The following is a 20,928-nucleotide window of genomic DNA, read 5'->3' on the forward strand; positions in this document are numbered from 1 at the left end:
GTATCCTTATATTTAAAACCCCTCCCTGTCTAGTGATAAGAGCAATCCTAAGGCCTTTCCAGAATTGGGCTGGGGGGCAAACTTTTGCTCTCCAGACTTTGTGAAACACCTTTTATGATGCCAGGAAAGAACTACTTGTGCAGTAGACTGAAAGCTAGAGTTGGAAATGCAAAAGTTGAAGCTCTTTCCAACAGCTTGAATTCAAAACAGCTTTTTGTTTTACATAATAATTGTGATTTGTTGAGTTTACATGAAGAATTTTGCAAAATTAGGCATGGTGTGATTAAAAAAGAGCGTTTCTTAATTTTATAGAGGGCAGTGGTAAAGGCACCACTCAGTTTGGAAATTTCAAGGATGTTAAAATGTTGCTATAAATAAAATCCTATTCAGATTTTTAGATTTAATAAATCTAAAAATATGTTTGCAGTTGTCCTTTGGGTGCAGGAGCGAGTCCTGGGTTTCTCTGTGCTTGTTTCTGGGCAGATTTTCAGTATTGTTAGCATGATACAGGTATAGAACCTTAACCTGACTGAATAATTTGCTTGAGATTACCAGTCTGTTTTAGAGCTGGGAATAGACTCTGGGTTTCTCATGCCCAGTCTGGTGACCAATCCAAGAATAGACTAAGGAAACTGGGTATTTGTCTGTTTGGTGGAAAATATGGCTGAGCCAAAAAGTGAACGTGTGAACGTTTACTTTTCTGTTATAACATTTAAATGTAATTTCTCCCCACTGGATTTTTTTGGCCTTTCTTTAAAAACAGAGGAGGATATTCCACAGTGTTACTTCTAGTGAGATTCATACCACATTTACATTTTATTACAACAGGTAGATGCTTACGGTATTTAACTGGGGGAAGATATGTTTTTCATGCGAGGGTTCTCAGTGGTTAGAATAGGGAGTAACTTTAGCACTTTTAGCCTCCCTGAAATGCTAAGAGGAATTAAGTTAATGTCGTTAATCTCTGTTAAAAACCTTTGGACCTCTTTATTGAGGATTCTCTACAAGGCATGGATGGAATACCTATGGATTTCCCCATAGCTTATATACTTTTATTCTCATTGTTACTGCATTAGCCACACAATAATATGTAATTGTTTTCACTAGGCCTCATACAAGAGGGTACCTTTTTTTAGTATGTGAGTTGCAATTTTTTTTTTTAGAGACTGGGGTCTCACTGTGTTGAGCAGGCTGGTCTCGAACTCCTGGCCTCAAGCTATCCTCCTGCCTTGGCCTCCCAAAGTGCTGGGATTACAAGTGTGAGCCATTGTGCCCAGCCTGACCTTTTGTTTTGCTGGAAAACATTCCTATCCTTTCTTATGCCTTTCCTCCTATATTACAAAACAAAAACAGTCTTCTTCCTTTTTCCCTTCTCCAAAAAACCCTGGACATTTTTAATCGAATGCAATAGTTCTCAAACCAGAGGTGATTTTGTGGAATGTCTGGGGACATTTTTGTTCAGCATGCTGGGGGGGTTCCACTGGCATCTAGTGGGTAGATAAACCTCCTACAATGCATGTGACAGTCCCCATGATAAAGAAATTATCCAGTGCAAAATGTCAGTAGTGCTGATGTTGACAAAACCCTGATCTGATGTATTGAGAATAACATTCTCCCAAATGGTTTAAACCTGTGAAAGTTATTTGTAATGTAATTGATACTGCTATATCATGTATATTATAAATCTTTTTCCAATGTTGTCATTAGAATGATCATGGGTCAAAGGTTATGAAGTATATATTAGAACATTAGAACACAGGATTGTGGAGCTGGAAGGTTAACAAGTGTAACTCCTTCAGTGTGTAGATGAAGAAATTGAGTTTTGGAGAGATAGTGACTTACCCAAGGTTGGACAGATAATGCAGAGCTCAGGTGTCTTTTTACTTCTACTTCTTAGTTTAAATCATTGCTGAGGGAAAGGGTGTGGCATCACTTTTGCTTCATACAGATAAATTTAATCAAATTACAATTTTAAATAATCGCGTTGTGAGAAATACTCTCTTTCAATGAATTACTTTTTCAGATTCACACATATTTTTGAATTCTTCAGCATGGTATTGTTACCACTATAAACTTTTCAGTGGCTGCTTTTTAAGAAAATGTCTGAAAAATTTAAAAAGACTACATACACTTTTTAAAACAAAACAGTTAAAGTTAGTTAGCTTAGGCAAAATTTTGAATGCAAACTCAACCAGAATTACTGAAACATCTTAGGATATCTTGAACTTGACACATTTGTTCTGTTGTGTGAGGATCACTAAAGTGGTGAATTATTGTGCTGATTGTAAATGTGTTATAGCAAGGCCCCTTAGTTAATTTTAGAAAAAGATACTGAAACCTTCAGGTGAAATGTAATTGGGGAAATATTAATTGGATATTTAGATGAAATATTTTCAGATTGCTTAAGCAGTGTATTGTCAGAAGAAGTATCAATGGGGTTCTTTTTTAAATTAATTTTTTAAAAAATTGGGCAACACTTAATTCCATAAAATAGAATAAGTGTTCCCTCAATGGGGTTCTTTTATATTTAATTTTTTTTCCTAAAAAAAAAAAAAGCAAAAAAAGTGAACTAAGTTTTCCAGGCTCTGCATGTCTGAGTGTGATTTGTATGGCCCCAGGAGCAGTGGACATCTCCAAAAAGACAATAAGAGCAAAGATTTCCTTAAAAATTTATATTCAACATTTAAATTTTTAAAAATTTTGAAATTTAAAATTTAAATTTTATGTAAAAAATTTATTTAATAGAAAAAACTTAAAATGCATATTAGCATAAAGAAAAATGGAATCAAGAGAAACTGCTTTTAATATGGCTTTCTTATATTTCTATTAACCTTTTATTATGGAAAAACTGAATGAAAAATAGAATATTATGAACTCTCATATAGCAATTAATGGCTAAGCTTATGTCATCTATACCTCCACCTTACCCCTCTCTCCTCTCTCTTTTTTAGTTTTTATATAGAGATGGGGTCTTGCTGTATTGCCCAGGCTGTTCCAAACTCCTAGGCTCACATGATCTTCCCGCCTTGGCCTCCCAAAGTGCTGGGATTGCAAGCATGAACCACTGAACCTGGCCTCACATGTTAATTTTTTTTTTTTTTAAACTTTATTCTGGGCCATGCACAGTGGCTCATGCCTGTAATCCTTACAGTATGGGAGACCAAGGCAGGTGAATCTCTTGAACTCGGAGTTCAAGAACAGCCTGGGAAATATGGCGAAACGGTAGAATTAGTACAGAGTCCTGTGTACCCTTCACCTAGACATCTTAATAAAGTTCTAGTAAGACATCAAAACTAGGAAATTGGCATTGGTATATTACTGCTAACCACACTACAGAATTTGTCATTTTCACTGTTTTTTAACCCCGCACTCATTTTTGTGTGTTTACAGTTCTAGCAGTTTTATCCCATATATAAATTCATGTAACTACCACCAAGACCAAGGTCCAGAACTATTGCATCATCACAAAGGAAACTCCTCTTGCTATCCCTTTATATTCCCATCCCATTCCAACACTCCTTGTACCCTGGCAAACTGTTTACTATCCATAGTTTCGTTCTTTCCAGAATGACGTACTTTGTTTATGTATGTGTGCTTTGTATACATACTTTGTTTAGCCATTCACTTGTTGAAGAACTTTTAGTATGTTGCAGTATTTTGTTATTATGAATAAAGAGGTTATGAACATTTGTGTACAGGGTTTTTTGTAAACAAAAGTTTTCGTTTCTCTGAGGTAAGTGCCCAAAAGTGGGATTGCTGGGTTGTATGGCAAGTACATGTTTAGTTACTTAAGAAACTTCCAAACTGTCCAAAAATCAGTTGAACATACTTGTGTTGGTCTGTTTTGGGGTTCTCTGTTCTCTTCCATTGATATGTGTGTCTGTCTTCCCTCCAGTACCACGCTGTCTTGATTATTATGGCTTTATAGTAAGTCTTATTGAGTAGAGTGCCTCCTCTCACTTCATTCTTCTCTGTCAAGATTGTTTTAGCTCCTCTGGTTTTGTTGCCTTTCCATATACATTTTAGAATAATCACATCTGTATCTACAACAAAAATCTTGCTGGGAGTTTGATAGGAATTGAATAAACCTATAGTTGAATTCGAGAAGTTTTTTTTTTTTGTTGTATAGAGGTCCTTCAGTCCATGACCACAGGATAGTTCTCCATTTACTTAGATCTTCCATATTATTTTTGAAGCAAATTCCAGCCATCATATAGTTTTTCTTAAACAGTGTTATTGAGGTATAACTTGTATACCATACAATTCACCCACTTAAGCTGTACAGTTCAGTTGTTTTCAGTGTATTTACACAGTCGTACAGCCATCACCATAATCAATTTTAGAACATTTTCATCACCCTAAAAAGAAACTACCCATTAGCAGTCAATTTCCATTCCCTGTTCCTCCCGGTCCCTGGCAACTACTAGTCTACTTTCAGTCTCTAGGACTTTGCCTGGACATTTCATATGAATGGAATCGTAAAGTAGATGGTCTTTTATGTCTGGCGTCTTTTACTTAGTGTAATGTTACATGATGTAGCATGTGTCAGCAGTTGATTCCTTTTTATTGCTGAATAGTAATCTATTATATGGGCTTACCACATTTTTTCTGTATCCATTCATCAGTTGTTGGGTTGTTTCCACTTCTTTTCTTTTTGGCCATTATGAGTAATGCTGCTGTGAACGTCCATGTGCAAGTCTTTATGTGAACATTTGTTTTAATTTCTTTTGTGTATATGTGTATCTAGGAGTGAAAAATTGCTGAGTCGTGTGGTACCTCTGTTTAACCATTTGAGTAACTTCCAGACTATGTTTCTTTTTTTTTTTTTTTTGAGACGGGGTCTCGCTCTGTCACCCAGGCTGGAGTGCAGTGGCCAGATCTCAGCTCACTGCAAGCTCTGCCTCCCGGGTTCACGCCATTCTCCTGCCTCAGCCTCCCGAGTAGCTGGGACTACAGGCGCCCGCCACCTCGCCCGGCTAGTTTTTTGTATTTTTTTAGTAGAGACGGGGTTTCACCGGGTTCGCCAGGATGGTCTCGATCTCCTGACCTTGTGATCCGCCCGTCTCGGCCTCCCAAAGTGCTGGGATTACAGGCTTGAGCCACCGCGCCCGGCCCAGACTATGTTTCAAAACAGCTTTACCATTTTACATTTCTATCAGCAGTATATGAGGGTTCCAGTTTCCCCATATCCTCGATAACACTTCTTAGTGGCTTTTTGATTATAGCTATACTGGTGGGTGTGAAGCAGTATTTCATGGTTTGATTAGCATGTCTCTGTTGGCTAATGCTGTGGAGCATCATTTCTTCTGCTTGTTGGCCATTTGTATGTATTTTTTGGAGAAATGTCTTCAGATCTTTTGCCTGTTTTTTAGTTGGGTTGTCTTTTTATTGTTGGGTTTTAAGAGTTCTTTGTATGTTCTGGATATTAGACTTATCAGTTAAATGATTTGCAGATATCTTCTCCAATTCCGTGGGTTGTTTTCACTTTCTTGATAGTGTCTTTTGAAGCATAACAGTTAAAATTTTCTTATTGTAATAAAAAATACATAACATGAGATCTACCCTTTTAACAAATTTCTAAGTGTGTAATACAGTATTGTTAACTATAAGCACAATGTTGTACAGCAGATCTCTAGAACGTTTTCATTTTGGATAGCTTAAACAACACCCATTGAATAGCAGCTGCTCATTTTTTTTTTTGAAACATGGTCTCACTCTGTGGCCCAGGTCAGCGTGTAGTGGCGCAGTAACGGATTGCAGTCTCAACCTCCTGGGCTTAAACGAGCCTCTGACCTCAGCCTTCTGAGTAGCTAGGACTACAGGCGCTTGCCACCACGCCTGGCTAATTTTAAAATTTTCTATTATTTTTGTAGAGACTGGGTCTCATTCTGTTGCCCAGGCTAGAGTGGAGTGGTGCGATCACAGCTCACTGTAGTCTTGACCTCTTGGCCTCAAGCGATCCTCCCACCTTGGTCACTCAAAGTGCTGGGATTACAGGTGTGGACCACCACACCCAGCCTCAACTCCTCATTTCTACCTCCCGTCATCCCCTGGCAACCATTGTTTTACTTTCTGCTCCTATGAGATTGACTACTTTATCTTAGATCCCTCATAAAAGTGGAATCATACAGTATTTGGCCTCCTGTGACTGGCTTGTTTCACTTATGTTCTTAAGGTTCATCCGTGTTGTCAACGTTACAGAATTTCCTTCTTTTAGGATGAATAATGTTCCATTGTGTGTATGTATACACATATGGACCGCTGCCAGTCCGAGGCCTGTTACAGATTGGGCTGCGCAGCAGGAAGTGAGCGGCAGGTCAGTGAGCATTACTGCCTGAGCTCTGCCTAGTGTCAAATCAGCAGTGGTGTCAGATTCTCTTAGATTCTCTTGGGAGCATGAAGCCTATTGTTAACAGCGGAATCTATTTTACATGCTCCTTTTGAGAATCTAATGCCTGATGATCTAAGGTGGAACAGTTTCATCCTGAAACCATCCCTGATCCATTGAAAAAATGTCTTCCATGAAACCAGTCCCTGGTGCTAAAAAGGTTGGGGACCACTGCTGTAGTGGACATAAGTGTGAATATTTCCTCAGAAATCCATGGTGGTGGCTCACGCCTGTTATCCTAGCACCTGGGGAAGCTGAGGCCAGGGCAGGCGGGTCATTTGAGGTCAGGAGTTTTCTGCGTGGCCACCATGGTGAAACCCCATCTCTAATAAAAATACAAAAAAATTAGCTGGGCCCGGTGACGCATGCCTGTAGTCTCAGCTACTTGGGAGTCTGAGGTGGGAGAGTCACTTGAACCAGGGAGATGGAGGTTGCAGTAAGCCGAGATTGTGCCACGCCACTGCATCACTGGGTGACAGAGTGAGACTCTATCTCAAAAAAACAAAAAACAAAACAAAACCCAAAACCCATTATCAATTCTTTTGGATAAATATGCAGAAGTGGGATTTCTGGAACGTATAGTAGTTCTTTTTTTAGTTTTGTGAGGAACCTCTGAACTTTAAAAAAAAAAATAGTGTCTGCACCATTTTACGTTCCTATGAACAGTACGCAGGGTTTACACTTTCCCCATCCTTGCCAATACTTGTTATTTTTATTTTTGGATAATGGTTGTTCATACAAGTTCATGTATCTTTTTGGTATAATGATTTCTTTCTTTTGGATATACACCCAGTAATGGGATTTTGGGGTCGAATAGTAGCTCTGTTTTAAGTTTGTTTGGTTTTTGAGACAGGGTCTGGCTCTGTCATCTGAGCTGTAGTGCAGTTGGTGAGATCATAGCTCACTGCAGCCTCAAACTCCTGGACTCAAGTGATCCGCCCGCCTCAGCCTCCCAAAGTGCTGGGATTACAGGTGTAAACCACCACATCTCGCCTGTTTTAAGTTTTTTGAGAAATCTCCAAACTGTTTTCCACAGTGGCTGAACTAATTTACATTTCCGCCAGCAATATTTAAGTGTTCCGTTTTCTTCACAGCCTCACCAATGTCTGTTAGTTTTTGATTTTTAATAATAGCCATTCTTACTGGTGTGAGATGGTAGCTCATTGTGGTTTTGATTTGCATATTCCTGATGATTACTGATGGTGAGCATCTGCTTATATACCTGTTGGCCTTTTGTATGTTGTCTTTGAATAAATATTTTTTCAGGTCCTTTGCACATTTAAAATGCAGGCTATTTGTTATTTTTTGCTATTGAGTTGTAGGAGTTCCTTATATATTGTGGATTTTAGCCCCTTAGCAGATGTGTAGTTGCAAATATTTTTTCCCATTCCGTAAGTTGCCTGGTTGCTCTGTTGATTGATCTCTTTGCTCTGTAGAAGCTTTTTAGCTTGATGTAACCTCACTTGTCTGTTTTTACGCTTGTTGCCCATGCTTTTGGTGTCAAATCCTAGAAATCATAGCTGTGTCATGAACCTTTTCTTCCATGTTTTTTCTAGGAGTTTTACAGTTTCAGCTCTTATTAAAGTTTCTAATCTATTTTGAGTTGACTTTTATGTATGGTGTAAAATGAGGGTCAAACTTCAATTCTTTTTCACATAGCTGCCCAGATTTCCCAGTACCATTTATTGAAGAGACTGTTCTTTTCCCGTTGTAGATTCTTGGCACCTTTCTTGAAGATCAGTTGCCTCTGTATGCCTGGGTTTATTTCTGGGCTTTCTGTTCTGTTCCATTGGTCTGTATGTCTTGTTTTTATGCCAGTACCATACTGTTTTAATATGTTTTGAAATCAGGAAGTGTGAGGCCTTTAACTTTGTTGTTCTTTTTCAAGATTGTTTTGGCTACACTCGGGGGCTTTTGTGGTTCTCTTTGGGTTTTAGGATTGTGTTTGTGTTCCTGTAAAAAATGCCATTGGGATTTTCATTGAGATTTATTGAATCTGTACATCACTGTGAGTAGTGTGGACATTTTAACATTAAGTCTTCTAATCCATGAACATGGGATATGTTTCCATTTATTTGTGTCTTTAATTTCTTTCATCAGTGTTTTGTAGTTTTCAGTGTGTACAAGTCTTTTGCCTCCTTAGTTAAGTTTATTTTTAAGTATTCTTTTTGATGCTATTGCTGTTGTATAGCTTTTTTTTTTTTTTTTTTTTAATTGAGACGGGGTCTTGCTTTTTTGCCTGGGCTGAAGTGCAGTGGTGCTATCACAGCTCACTGCAGCCTTGACCTCTCAGGCCTGAGTGATCCTCCTGTCTTAGCCTTCTGACTAGCTGGGACTACAGGTATGTGCCACCACACCAGACTTTTCTTCTGACAGTTTTATAGCTTTAACTGTTACTTATAGGTCTTTAATTCATTTAACTATTTTTTTTTTTTCTTCCTTAGAGACAGGGTCTTGCTCTGTCACCCAGGCTGGAGTGCAGTGGCACGATCAAAGCTCACTGCAGCCTTGATCTCCCAGGCTTAAGCAATCCTCCAGCTGCAGCCTACTGAGTAGCTGGGACTATGGCATGTGCCACCATGCCCAGCTAATTTTTTTTTTTTTTTTTTTTTTTTTTGTAGAAACAACAATTTTTTTTTTGGTAGAAAAAAATTTTTTTTTAATTTTTATTTTTAAATTTTTTAAATTAATTAATTTTTTTTTTTTTTGGAGAGACAACCTTGCCCAGGCTGGTCTCAAGCTCCTGGGCTCAAATAATCCACCTGCGTTAGCTGGGATTACAGGCATGAGCCACTGAGCCAGGTCTTCAATCTATTTAGAGTTAATGTTTATATATGGAATGATGAAGGTATCCAATTTCATTCTTTTGCATGTAGATATTCTTTGGTTCTAGCACTGGTTTGTTGAAAAAACTTGTTTCTCTACTTAATTGTCTTGGTGTCAAAAAATTGGTTGACTCAGCCTGGTGCAGTGGGCACACTCCTGTAGCTTCAGCTATTTGGGAGGCTGAGATAGGAGGATCTTTGAGCCCAGGAGTTCGAGTCCAGCCTGGGCAACATAATGAGACCCTGCCTCTATAAAAAGAATACATAAAATTAGGAGGCTGAGGCAGGAGAATCACTTGAAGCTGGGGAGTGGAGTTTGCAGTGAACTGAGATCATGCCACTGCACTCCAGCCTGGGCGACAGAGCAGGATCCTGTCTCAGAAAAAAACAAACAAACAAACAAACAAAAAAACATAAAATTTAACAAAAAGGATTGACCATAAATGTAGTTATTTATGTCTGGACTCTAAATTCTATTCTTTGATGTATGTGTTTATCTTCATGCCAGTACCACAGTGTCTTGATTACTGTAGCTTTGTTAGTTTTAAAATCAGAATATATGCATCTTCTAACTTTGTTCTTTTCTTTCAAGATTGTTTTGGATTTTCTTGGTCCTTTGCAATTCCATATGAATTTTAGCATTAGTTTGTCCATTTCTGCAAAAAAAGATTCTGGGGTTTTGATAGGAGTTGCACTGAATCAGTAGGTGATTTGGTGAAGTATTTTCATCTTAACATTATGAAATGTTTCAGTCCATGAACATTAGATGTTTGTTTAGGTCTTTGTTAATTTCTTTCAGGGATGTTTTGTAGTTTTCAGTGTACATGTCTTGTACCTGTTTTGTTAAATTTATTACCAAGTACTTTATTTTTTTTTTTTTTTTGCTGCTATTATGTGTTTATTATTTTCTTAATTTTATTTTTGAATTTTTCATTGCTAGTGTATAGAAATATAGTTGATTTTTGTAAATTTTGAATCCTTGGTGAACTTGTTTATTCTAGTAGCTGTAGTGGATTCCATAGGGTTTTCTATATATATGTCATCTGGAAATAGAGAGAGTTTTTTTTTTTCCCCAATATTAATGTCATTTAATTCAGTTTTTTGCTTAATTTACTGTATTGGTCCATTCTCACACTGCTATAAGGAAATACCCAAGACTGGGTAATTTATAAAGGAAATAGGTTTAATTGGCTGGGGAGGCCTCAAGAAACTTACGAATATGGCAGAAGATGAAGGGGAAATAAGGACCTTCTTCACGTGTTGGCAGGAGAGAAAAGTGCAAGTAGTGGAAATGCCAGATGCTTATGAAACCATCACATCTTGTGAGAACTCATTCACCATCTTGAGAACAGCATGGGGGAACTGTCCCTATGATCCAGTCATCTCCCTCCCTTGACATGTGGGGATTACAGGTCCCTCCCCTGACATGTGGGGATTACAATTCGAGATCAAATTTGGGTGGGGTACAGAACCAAATCAGATCATTTACCTTGCTAGAACCTCTACTATAGTGTTGAATAGAAGTAGTAGCAAGAGCAGACATCCTTGTCTTATTTCTGATCTTAGGGGGAAGCACTTATTATTTTACTTTTAAATATGATATTAGCTTTGATTTTTCATAGATGGCCTTTATCAGGTTGAGGAAGTTCCCTCTCCTAGTTGGGTGTTTTTATTGTGTAAATGGTTTTGTATTTCATCAAATGTTTTTCTTCATCTAAGATGATTTGCCAAAAATAAAAGTTTTTGGCCTTTGTTCTATTGATGTGGTGTATTATATTGATTTTCAAATCTTAAGCCAACTTGCATTTCTGAGATTGGTCATGCATAATCCTTTCTATGTGTTGGTAGATTTGGTTTGTTAGTATTTTGTTGAGGATTTTTGCAGCTACATTTGTAAGAGTTATAGGCTTGTCATTTTCTTTTCTTGTGATGTCTTTGTCTTGTATTGGTAATAGTAATGCTGATCTCATAAAATGAATTGAAGAATATTCTCCCCAAGTTTTGGGAAGAGTTTGTGAACAGTTGGTATTAATTCTTCATTAAATGTTTGGTAGAATTCACCAGTGAAGCCATCTGAGCCTGCAGGTTTCTTTGTTTTTGGCAGCATTTGAGGGGACTTTTAAATTAAGAAGTCAGTTTTATTTAATGGCTATGGGGTTATTTATATTCTCTATTTCATCTTGGTTATGTTTTGCTAGTGTGGTTTTGAGAAGTTGGTGTCAAATTTAAGAGCATAAAATTGTTTGTAATATTCCCTTATATTCTTTTAAAATTGCTATAGGATCTGTACTGATGTCCTCTGTTTCAGACCTGATGTTTTGTGTCTTCTCTTTGTCTTTTGTTGTTGTTGTTGTTAATTTTGCTAGAGTCTTAATAATTTTTTTGCTTAATTGATTTTCTCTATTTTCCTCTTTTATTTTTTCTTTTAATAATTCCTTCCTTCTTGCTTTGGCTTCATTTTGCTCTTTTTAAGTTTCTTTTGGTAATTCGGTTTCTGGTTTTAGATCTGTCTTCATTTCTAATATAAGCATTTAGTGCGTCTGATTGTTGTTAGCTGCATCCCATGTATTTTGATATGTGTTTTGTTTTTGTTTTCATTTATTTTTATGTATATTTAAAAATTTTGAGACTTCTGTTTTGATCCATGGACTTTTTAAAAGTGTGTTGTTTATTCCGCTATTTAGAGATTTTCCTGTTGTCTTTCTGTTACTGATTTCTAGTTTGAGTAGAGTATGGTTAGAAAATACACTGTTACCATTTCAGTTCTTTTAAGTTTTTTGAGGTTTGTTTTATGGCCTTGGTGAATGTTCCATGGGTGCTTGAAAAAAAGGTGTATTCTGCTGTTATTGAGTGGAATATTCTCTGCATATGTCAATAAGACCCTGTTGGTTGATTGTGCTATTAATGTAGCCACTCTGCTTTAAAAAATTTATTGTTATATCTTTCCATTCTTGTGCTTTTTGTTATGTTGCCAAATTTAAATTTCTTGCAAGCAACATATAATTGGGCCATTAAAAAAAAAATCTACTCAGGCTGAGAGGAGATCCGGAGCCCAGAGCATCCAGGCCACTGCCCCACCTCCCCTGTGTCCCTTCGCCTGCCACCTGCATCCTCAGTCCTCTTCCAACAATCTGCTAAAACATGGTGGATTACTATGAAGTTCTAGGTGTGCAGAGACATACCTCACCCAAGGATACTAAAAAAACATAATGAAAACTGGCACTGAAGTGGCACCCAGATTACATTCCTGAGAATAAAGAAGAAACAGAGAGAAAATTAAAACAAGTGGCTGAGGCATGTGAGGTGCTGTAAGATGCTAAAAGATGGTACATCTATGACAGATATGGCAAAGAAGGATTAAATGGTGGTGGAGGAAGTGGAAGTCATTTTGACAGTCCATTTGAGTTTGGCTTCACATTCTGTAACCCAGATGATGTCTTCAGGGAATTTTTTTTTTTGTTGGAAGGAACCCATTTTTATTTGACTTCTTTGAAGACCCTTTTGAGGACTTTTTTTTTGTAATAGGGTCCCTGAGGAAGCCAAGGGACAGAGTCATTTTTTCCACATTCAGTGGATTTCCATCTTTTGGAAGTGGATTTTCTTCTTTTGATACAAGATTTGTTACATTCAGATCACTAGGTCATGGGGGCTTCACTTCATTCTCTTCCGTGTCATTTGGTGGTAGTGAGATGGGCACTTCCAAATTGATACAAGGTTCTACTAAAATGGCTAATGGCAGAAAAATCACTACAAAGATAATTGTTGGGAATGGTCAAGAAGGAATAGAGTTTGAGGAAGATGGCCAGTTAAAGTCCTTAACCATACACGGTTAGGAGCAGCTGCTGCAGTTGGGTAACTCAAGTAATTCAATGCGTGCATTTAACAGAACTGTTAAACTATAATAAGCATCATTTGAGGATTAACATAAACTTTTTTTTTTTTTTTTAACATTTCAGATGAACCCAACTTTCAGTATAATTGTACCAAATCTAAAGTTTGTATAAACAGCTCAACAGAGTCCCCATTTGTCATAGACTTTTGAGTTTATTGTTGGTGTGTCCGGAGTTGGTTCCTGCCCGTGGGTTCGTGGTCTCTTAAACTTCAAGAATGAAGCCACAGACCTTCGCAGTCGGTGAATGTTACAGCTCTTAAAGATGGCACAGACCTAGAGTGAGCAGTAGCATGGTTTATTGTGAAGAGCAAAAGGACAAAGCTTCCACAGTGTAGAAGGGGACCTGAGTGGGTTGCCGCTGCTGGCTGGGGTGGCCAGCTTTTATTCCCTTATTTGTCCCCTCCCACGTTCTGTTTCTGTGCTATCAGAATGCCCTTTTTTCAATCCTCCCTGAGATTGGCTACTTTTAGGATTCTGCTGATTGGTGCGTTTTACAGAGTGCTGATTAGTGCATTTTGCAAAGCACTGATTGGTGCGTTTTACAGAGTGCTGATTGGTGCATTTTACAATCCTCTTTGCTAGCTACAGAGTGCTGATTGGTGAGTTTTTACAGAGCGCTGATTGGTGCATTTTACAGTCCTCTTGCTAGCTACAGTGTGCTGATTGGTACATTTTACAATCCTCTTGTAAGACAGAAAAGTTCTCCAAGTCTCCACTTCCCAGGAAGTCCAGCTAGCTTCACCTCTCATTGGGACCACATAATAGGACCCTTTTTTTTTTTTGTCTTTAAAATTGTAAATCTCTATGTGTGCTTTGCGTTTTTATTAAATGTACTCCAAGGTGAGCCTTGACACTTTAGTCATAGGGAAAGATTGCATACTAAAAAAGACATGTAAAAGCATGGATCTGCTTTTCCATCGTGTTTAAAGTGTGAGCCATGTAGTGTTAGCCTGCTGTGAAGTTAACATTGCCAGGAAGAATCTTCTACAGAAATAGTTACATTTCTGGTTTAATATAAATTAAGAATTTTTCTGGTAGTGCGTGAATGTTTGTTTCCTTGTCTTCTTGCAGATTACTAGAACCTTTATTTAGGATTCCATCTTGACTTACTTATTATGTTGTTTTGAGTCTATCTCGGTTTTGTAGTGGCAGTTTTGGTTATTATATGCATACGTGACTTAGTCTACTAGTATCAACATTGATACTTCAACAGAAGTGTGGAAACCTGACTTTTATTTTACCTTTCACCTTCTCCAGTTTTAAATATGATTGTCTCGAGTATCAGATGATGTTATGACTTTTGTTTCAATCATGAAATATGATTTATAAAACTAACGAAGGAAAAGTCTTGTTTATACCTATATTTCCATTCTTTCTGTTGTTTCTTCTTTGATATTTTGACATTCCTTTTTAAAAAATCATTTTCTTTATGTTCAGCAAATTTCCTTCAGCCAGTCTTTATGGATAGATGTGCTAGAGACTTTTTTTTAAAACTTTTCTTTATTTGAGAATATACTTTTATTTCCTTATTATTTCTGAAGGGCAGTTTCACTGGATATAGAAGTCCCAGTTGGCAGTTGTCTTTTTTTCCAATATTTGAAAAATACTGTGCCACTTTTATTTTTGGCCTCTGTGGTTTGAGATGAGAAATCTGGTGTCATTTGAATTGGTGTTCCCTTATGGGTAATGTGTTGTTTCTCTCTGGCTGCTTTCAAGGTTGTTGTTTTTTTTTTTTTTTCTTTAGTTTTTGAATGTTTAATTATGATGTGTTAGCATGAATTTCAGTAGGCTTATCAACTCTTTGTATTTGCTTAGCTATTTGGATCTGCAAGTTAGTGTTCCCTAAATTTGAGTATGTTTCAGTCATCATTTCTTCAAGTAGTGTTTGAACCGCACTCTTTCTTTCGTCTTTATGGGACTTTGATTGTGTGAATGTTGGATCTTTTTTTATTGTCCTGTAGTACCCTAAAGCTACTACTTTTTTCAGTTTGTTTTCTTCTCTTGTTCAGATTGGGTGAATTCTAATTTTCTGTCCTCAAGTTCAACGATTCTCTTCCCTGTCATTTCCATTTTTTTCCCCCCTGAAACAGGGTGTGGCTGTCACTCAGGCTGGAGTTAGTGGCACAATCTTGGCTCACTGCAACCTCCACCTCCTAGGCTCAAGTCATCCCCCTACCTTAGCGTCCTGAGTAGCTGGGACTACAGGTGTAAAGCCACCACGTCTGGCTAATTTTATATTTTTTGTAGAGATGGTGTTTCGCCATGTTGCCCAGGCTGGTCTTGAACTCCTGAGCTCAGGTGATCCACCCACCTTGGCCTTCCAAAGTGCTGGGATTACAGGCATGAGCCACCATGCCCAGCCCATCTCTATGTTTTTATTGAGCCCACCTTAAAAATTTATTGTAATTTTTAGTTACTTTTTTCTTCTTTTTAGTTTTTATTTGCTTATTTATTTTATTTAATTTTTTTCTAGGTAGGAGTGCAGTGGTGTGATCACAGCTCACTCTCACTCTGACCTCCCAGGCTCAAGCAATCTTCATACCTTAGCCTGGCAAGTAGCTGGGACTACAGGTGTGTGCCACCATGCCCAGTTAATTTGTAAAAATTTTTTGTAGAGATGGGGTCTCACTGTGTTGCCCATGCTGGTCTTACAACTTCTGTTTCTTTGCTGAGATTTTCCATTTTTTCACTTGTTTCTGGGTAATGTATAATTGTGGAAACATTTTTATTGTGGATGTTTTGTGTTTTTTTCACTTGTTGCGGTAGAATTTGTTAATATATTGTTGAAACTTTTGCTTAAAAATTCTTGTCAAATTCCAGCATCTGATTTACTTCTATTTTGGCTTTGGTTGATTTTCTTTTCTCATTTATGGTGTGATTTTCTTAGGTGTTTTTTTGTTACATCATGGACATTTTATCTGTTATCTTAGGAGGCTCTGGGCCCTATTTACATTTTTATTTTAGGAGTGGGCTGTGGTTCCAGTGGCAGTTTAATTTTTAGAGACTTTGCAGTCTACTTGGTTTGTTTGATCCTACTGCAGCGCCCACTGGAAGGGGTTTCCCCATGCTGGGTTTCTGATTGTCTACAGATGGGAGAGGATTATGGTGGGACCCACCTACTGGTCTCTTCTTTTCTCCCCTGTCCTGGTAACTTCGGGCAAGTGAAGAGGTTCTTGGCCCAACCTGAGCCACTTGCTATGGCTGGGTCCATGAATTTCTCCTACTTGCTTCTCCATCTCTAGGTGGAAAACAGAGTCTCAGGCCAAGTAAGGAAGAAGAGTGCTTCCTGTGGTCTTTATTGTCATTTGGGCTTCCAGTTGATCTCCTTCTCCTGATGTTTTCAGGACAACATCAGAGAGTTGTTGCCGTTTGTTTTCGGGGAGGAATCTGACTATCTGAGCTACTTTCTTTTGCTAGATTGGTGGTTGGGAAATGTCAGGTCTGGGTTGTCTTCTTCTGTTGGGTATGAGGACATGAAACACTCTGCTGCTCTTTTGTTTCTCCATTCCTTGGGTCCCAAGTTGGTTTACTGCCTTTTTACCACCTTTGGATTTTCCTTTGCTTGTTATTTCAATGGTTTACAGTTGTGCTTCGTGAGTAGTGGCAGTAGGAGAACAGATCTAGGCCATTTTGTCTGAACTGGAAGTTGAAGTCCCTGCATCATCTCAATCCAGCGAGTTATTTCAGCATTGAAAATAATGGTATATAATTATGTGTTTTGTGAACTTAAAATTTATTTTTAATTTTTAATTTTTGTGGGTACATAGTAGGTTATATATTTATGGGGTACATGAGATATTTTGATACAGGCATAATAATCACATCATGGAAAATGGGGTATCCATCTCAAGCATTTATCCTTTGTATTACAAACAATCCAATTATATTATTTTAGTTATTTTAAAATGTACAGCCTTGTTTACTTTTAAGCATTATGTAAAATGCGTGCTTCACTTATAAACCACACTATCTGACCCTCAAAGTTTTTGTGAGGTCAGTCATATCCAGCTCAAGAGGTTGCTAGGGAATAGATGCATACTATTTTCCTGTGCATCTACACATAAACAGAATTTTGTTATTTAGTTAATTAAAGTGAGTTTTTGAATTCTGAGCATTTTCTTCAAAGATGTGTTTAATAGATTGTATTTAAGGTGTTTCAGCTGTTCCCGTAATACGTTACTGCATTTTAGTACTCTTAAACATTTTTCAGAAAAAGACTGAAAATCTTGTATTATGCAACTGATTTATTCTAATTAATAGATTGGAAAAGGTAAGATAAATTGTCATGCTTTTACATTGCCTAGTTTTCTAATGGAGAATAAATTGGCCCCAAATAAGAAAATGTTCACCGTACATTAATAGAAGCTAGTGTTTTTGGCTGGGGACGGTGGCTCACACCTGTAATCTCAGCAACTTGGGAAGCTGAGGTGGAAGGATCACTCGAGGTCAGGAGTTTGAGATCAGCCTGGGGAAATGTAGTGAGACCCCATCACTAAGAACAACAGCAACAACTACAGGATCACTGGGCTCCTTTGCGGCTACTTCTTAGTATTCTCTAATTGATTCTTATGGCAAATCTCAGTTTTCCTAATCAGATTTGAAATTATTCCCTTAGCTCAGGGACTATATTTTTTTTTTTTTTTTATGTTTAGGCACACCTCTACATTGTGTTTAGTGCCTAGGGTAATTCTGGGCATGTATTCTAGACAGAGTAGATCAGATTGGTTCTGGCATTGAATAAGGTGAAAAATATCAAAAGATGTACTGGAAATGGAGTATGGCTTTTTGTGGCCTACTTATAAGTTTTTAAATGATCATATTTAATTATATTTCATATTAAAACTAGTAATTCCATTCCTTGTTATTTTTGACTTGTGATAGTATTTTTGTTGCTGTTGTTGTTTTTTTGAGACAGAGTCTCACTCTGTCGCAGAGTCGAGTGCAGTGGCACAATGTTGGCTCACTGCAACCTTTGCTTCCCAGGCTGAAGTGATTCTCATGCCTCAGCCTCCCAAGTAGCTGGGATTACAGGTGGGTACCAGCATGCCTGGCTAACTACTTGTAATAGTATTTTAACATGTTTTTGATCACAAAGAATTGACACTTTAAAAATCAAAGTTAAATGAAGTGTTAAACTTTAATTTTTAAATGGGCATTTCTATATTCTTTTCTAGGGTTCCCTTCATTATTACAATAACTTCGTGTAATAAAAATGATGAGTTTTCTCTGATAATATACATATGTATCTATCATTGTAAATAGCATCTTCATGTCAAAATTTATGTCTATTCGTGTTACACTGAACTTTAAAGATGTTTACTTTTTTTCTGATTCCTAGAAGATTGCTAAGAGTAATGTTAAATATATCTTAATTTGAAAATGACCTTACCTGTGGTGTTATGTTAGAGTAGACATTTATTAGGAGGTGGAGGATCTGGTCGATGGCTTTTGTTTTTGATTTGGAGAGAGTCTCACTCTGTTACTCAGGCTGGAGTGCAGTGGTGCAGTCCTAGCTGACTGCAGCCTCAAACTCCTTGACTCAAGTAATCCTCCCACCTCAGCCTTCCTAGTATCTGGGTGGCATGCACCATCTTGCCTGACTAATTAAAAAAAAATTTTTTTTTGTAGAGATTGTTGCCCAGGCTGGTCTCTATGTTGCCCAGGCTGGTCTCAAACTCCTGGGCTCAAGTGATCCTCCCACCTTGGCCTCCCAAAGTATTGGGATTATAGGCATGAATTGCTGTGCCCGGCCTTAGTTGAAGTCTTTGTCTTGCCACTAAGATGGTGTATAATCTTCGTTACTTAACCTCTTGAACCTGTTTCATCATCTAAAGAACTGAGACAAACAATAGTACTTGCCCAGGTAGTTGTGTGTGAGTGTTTAGAGGGTGGGGAATGAAATGTCACCTGTGAAAGCACTTTGTGAACTCTAAAGTACTTTATCAGAATATGGTTGTTTCATCTTTGAGAAGATTGTTTCAAAGTTTGCCTGGGTGATCTTGATCATCTTAGTACAAAATGTATCATGATTGTTTACAAAATGAATGTTTATTCAGTAAAAATTTAAGAATTAAACAGCGTTTCCTTAAGTTTTGTGGCTTACTAACCTTAAAAATTAATTTACGTTATCTGGGAAAGGATTACATAGTTGCTTGTCAGTGCAGCATCCTCACTGTGATAGGGTTAGTTTTGGAATGTTTCTTCTGGAAGCAGGTGATTTAGATTTAAAAGTTCTATCTCTTTAGTGGTTTGTAGTCTAAAGTTTATAAAATGCTTGCTTTTGTAGCATTGTTTATAACAGTGCTTACTTTTGTAGCATTACTGTTTCTAACATGGATGGACAGTTGGTTTCTTCTTTGATGAATGTTTATTGGTTAGTTGATTTGAAAAGATCAAGGGAAGGTGAAAATTTTCACTTGATGGCTTTATTTTACTCACTTTGCTAAGCCAAGTTCTATGTATCTGAGTGCTCCTTTGTAGGATTTTCTTTCTCAGCTAAGTGCAGTAACCACACTAATTGCAAAGTTTTAAAGATTGTGACTTGATTTTTTTATTTTTTTGAAAGGTGATTTCTGGCCAGGCACGGTGGCTCATGCTGGTAATCCCACCAGTTTGGGAGGCCAAGGCAGGTGGATCATGAGGTCAGGAGATCGAGAACATCCTGGCCAACATGGTGAAGCCCCATCTCTACTAAAATACAAAAAATCAGCCGGGCGTGGTGGTGCGTGCCTGTAGTCCCAGCTGTGCAGTAGGCTGAGGCAGGGGAATCGCTTGAACCTGGGAGGTGGATGTTGCAGTGAGCTGAAATCGTGCCACCACACTCCAGCTGGTGACAGAGCAAGACTACATCTCAAAAAAAAAAAAAAAAAAAATGATTTCTGGGGTGGTTGGTTTGAATTTACTGGGCTGTCATCCCTCCTTGGGATAGATATGGTTATGAAAAATATACTATTAGGCCATTCAGATATCATTTAGTTCAAAATATATAAAGTGTAACTCTTTAGGGGGAATCTTAATAACTTTAAATTTCAAAGCAGTTATTATAAATTTAAAGAACACGTTCATCTGTTCTTTGCATTGTCACTCTATAGAGATTCAAAACAAATTCATAGAAATCTCTTGCCTGGAACAAGTTTTTATTCTTTTTAAAACATCATTCAGAAAGCCTCATTAAATCATAAAAGTAAGAACTAATTTAAAAATATAACTTGACTAATGTGTAAATGTATAATGTGTAAAATGTGCTCTAGTTAAAAGATGCTAAAGGACTGTAAGCATTTTTAGTTTCAGATTCTTATACCATGTGTGCTGTAATTTATCTTTTCATTGCTTTGGGCTTTTGATTTAAAGGGCAGAGGTAGTCTTTTTATTTGATAGAGCTCCTGGGAGTATAAACAGTTAAAATGTGTAAGCATTATGCATTTCATTGAAACTTTAAAAATGATTTTCTAGAAAGATTGCCTTAATTAACCAAGAACTATGTTCTTTATCAATGAATGGCTTTTCAAAGGATGGTCATACTTAGGAGTAACATTAAGGTTTTATTTATTGCCTTAGAAATTTATATTCTTGACAGAATTTTTGTAGGAGTTTCTTCTAACACATCTTTTATCTGGATCTTGCTACGTTAATTCATAAAACTTCATCTTTAGCAATCTTACTTTTCTAGGCAAAGATGACAGTTAAAACATAATTTGGTGGGCTAAAAGTATACTCTGCAAACAACATAAAGATATACTTTGAAAATATTGTATCAGTAGAAACTGTCTACATGAAATGTGAAATATTTGAAAACATGAAATGTGAAATATTTGAAAATACAA

The 20,928-nt window shown here is 37.3% G+C and overlaps 1 protein-coding gene and 1 pseudogene across 10 annotated transcripts in view; both read left to right on the top strand.

Moving 5' to 3' along the window:
- The window catches only part of ZNF148 (zinc finger protein 148), a 141,495-nt gene that overhangs the window by 18,580 nt on the left and 101,987 nt on the right, over positions 1 to 20,928 (top strand). The gene's annotated exons all lie outside the window — the stretch shown is intronic.
- LOC126949151 (dnaJ homolog subfamily B member 6-like) lies at positions 5,120 to 14,636 on the top strand (annotated as a pseudogene).

This window comes from Macaca thibetana, chromosome 2 (genome assembly GCF_024542745.1).
Source record: "Macaca thibetana thibetana isolate TM-01 chromosome 2, ASM2454274v1, whole genome shotgun sequence".
Lineage (NCBI taxonomy): Eukaryota > Metazoa > Chordata > Mammalia > Primates > Cercopithecidae > Macaca > Macaca thibetana.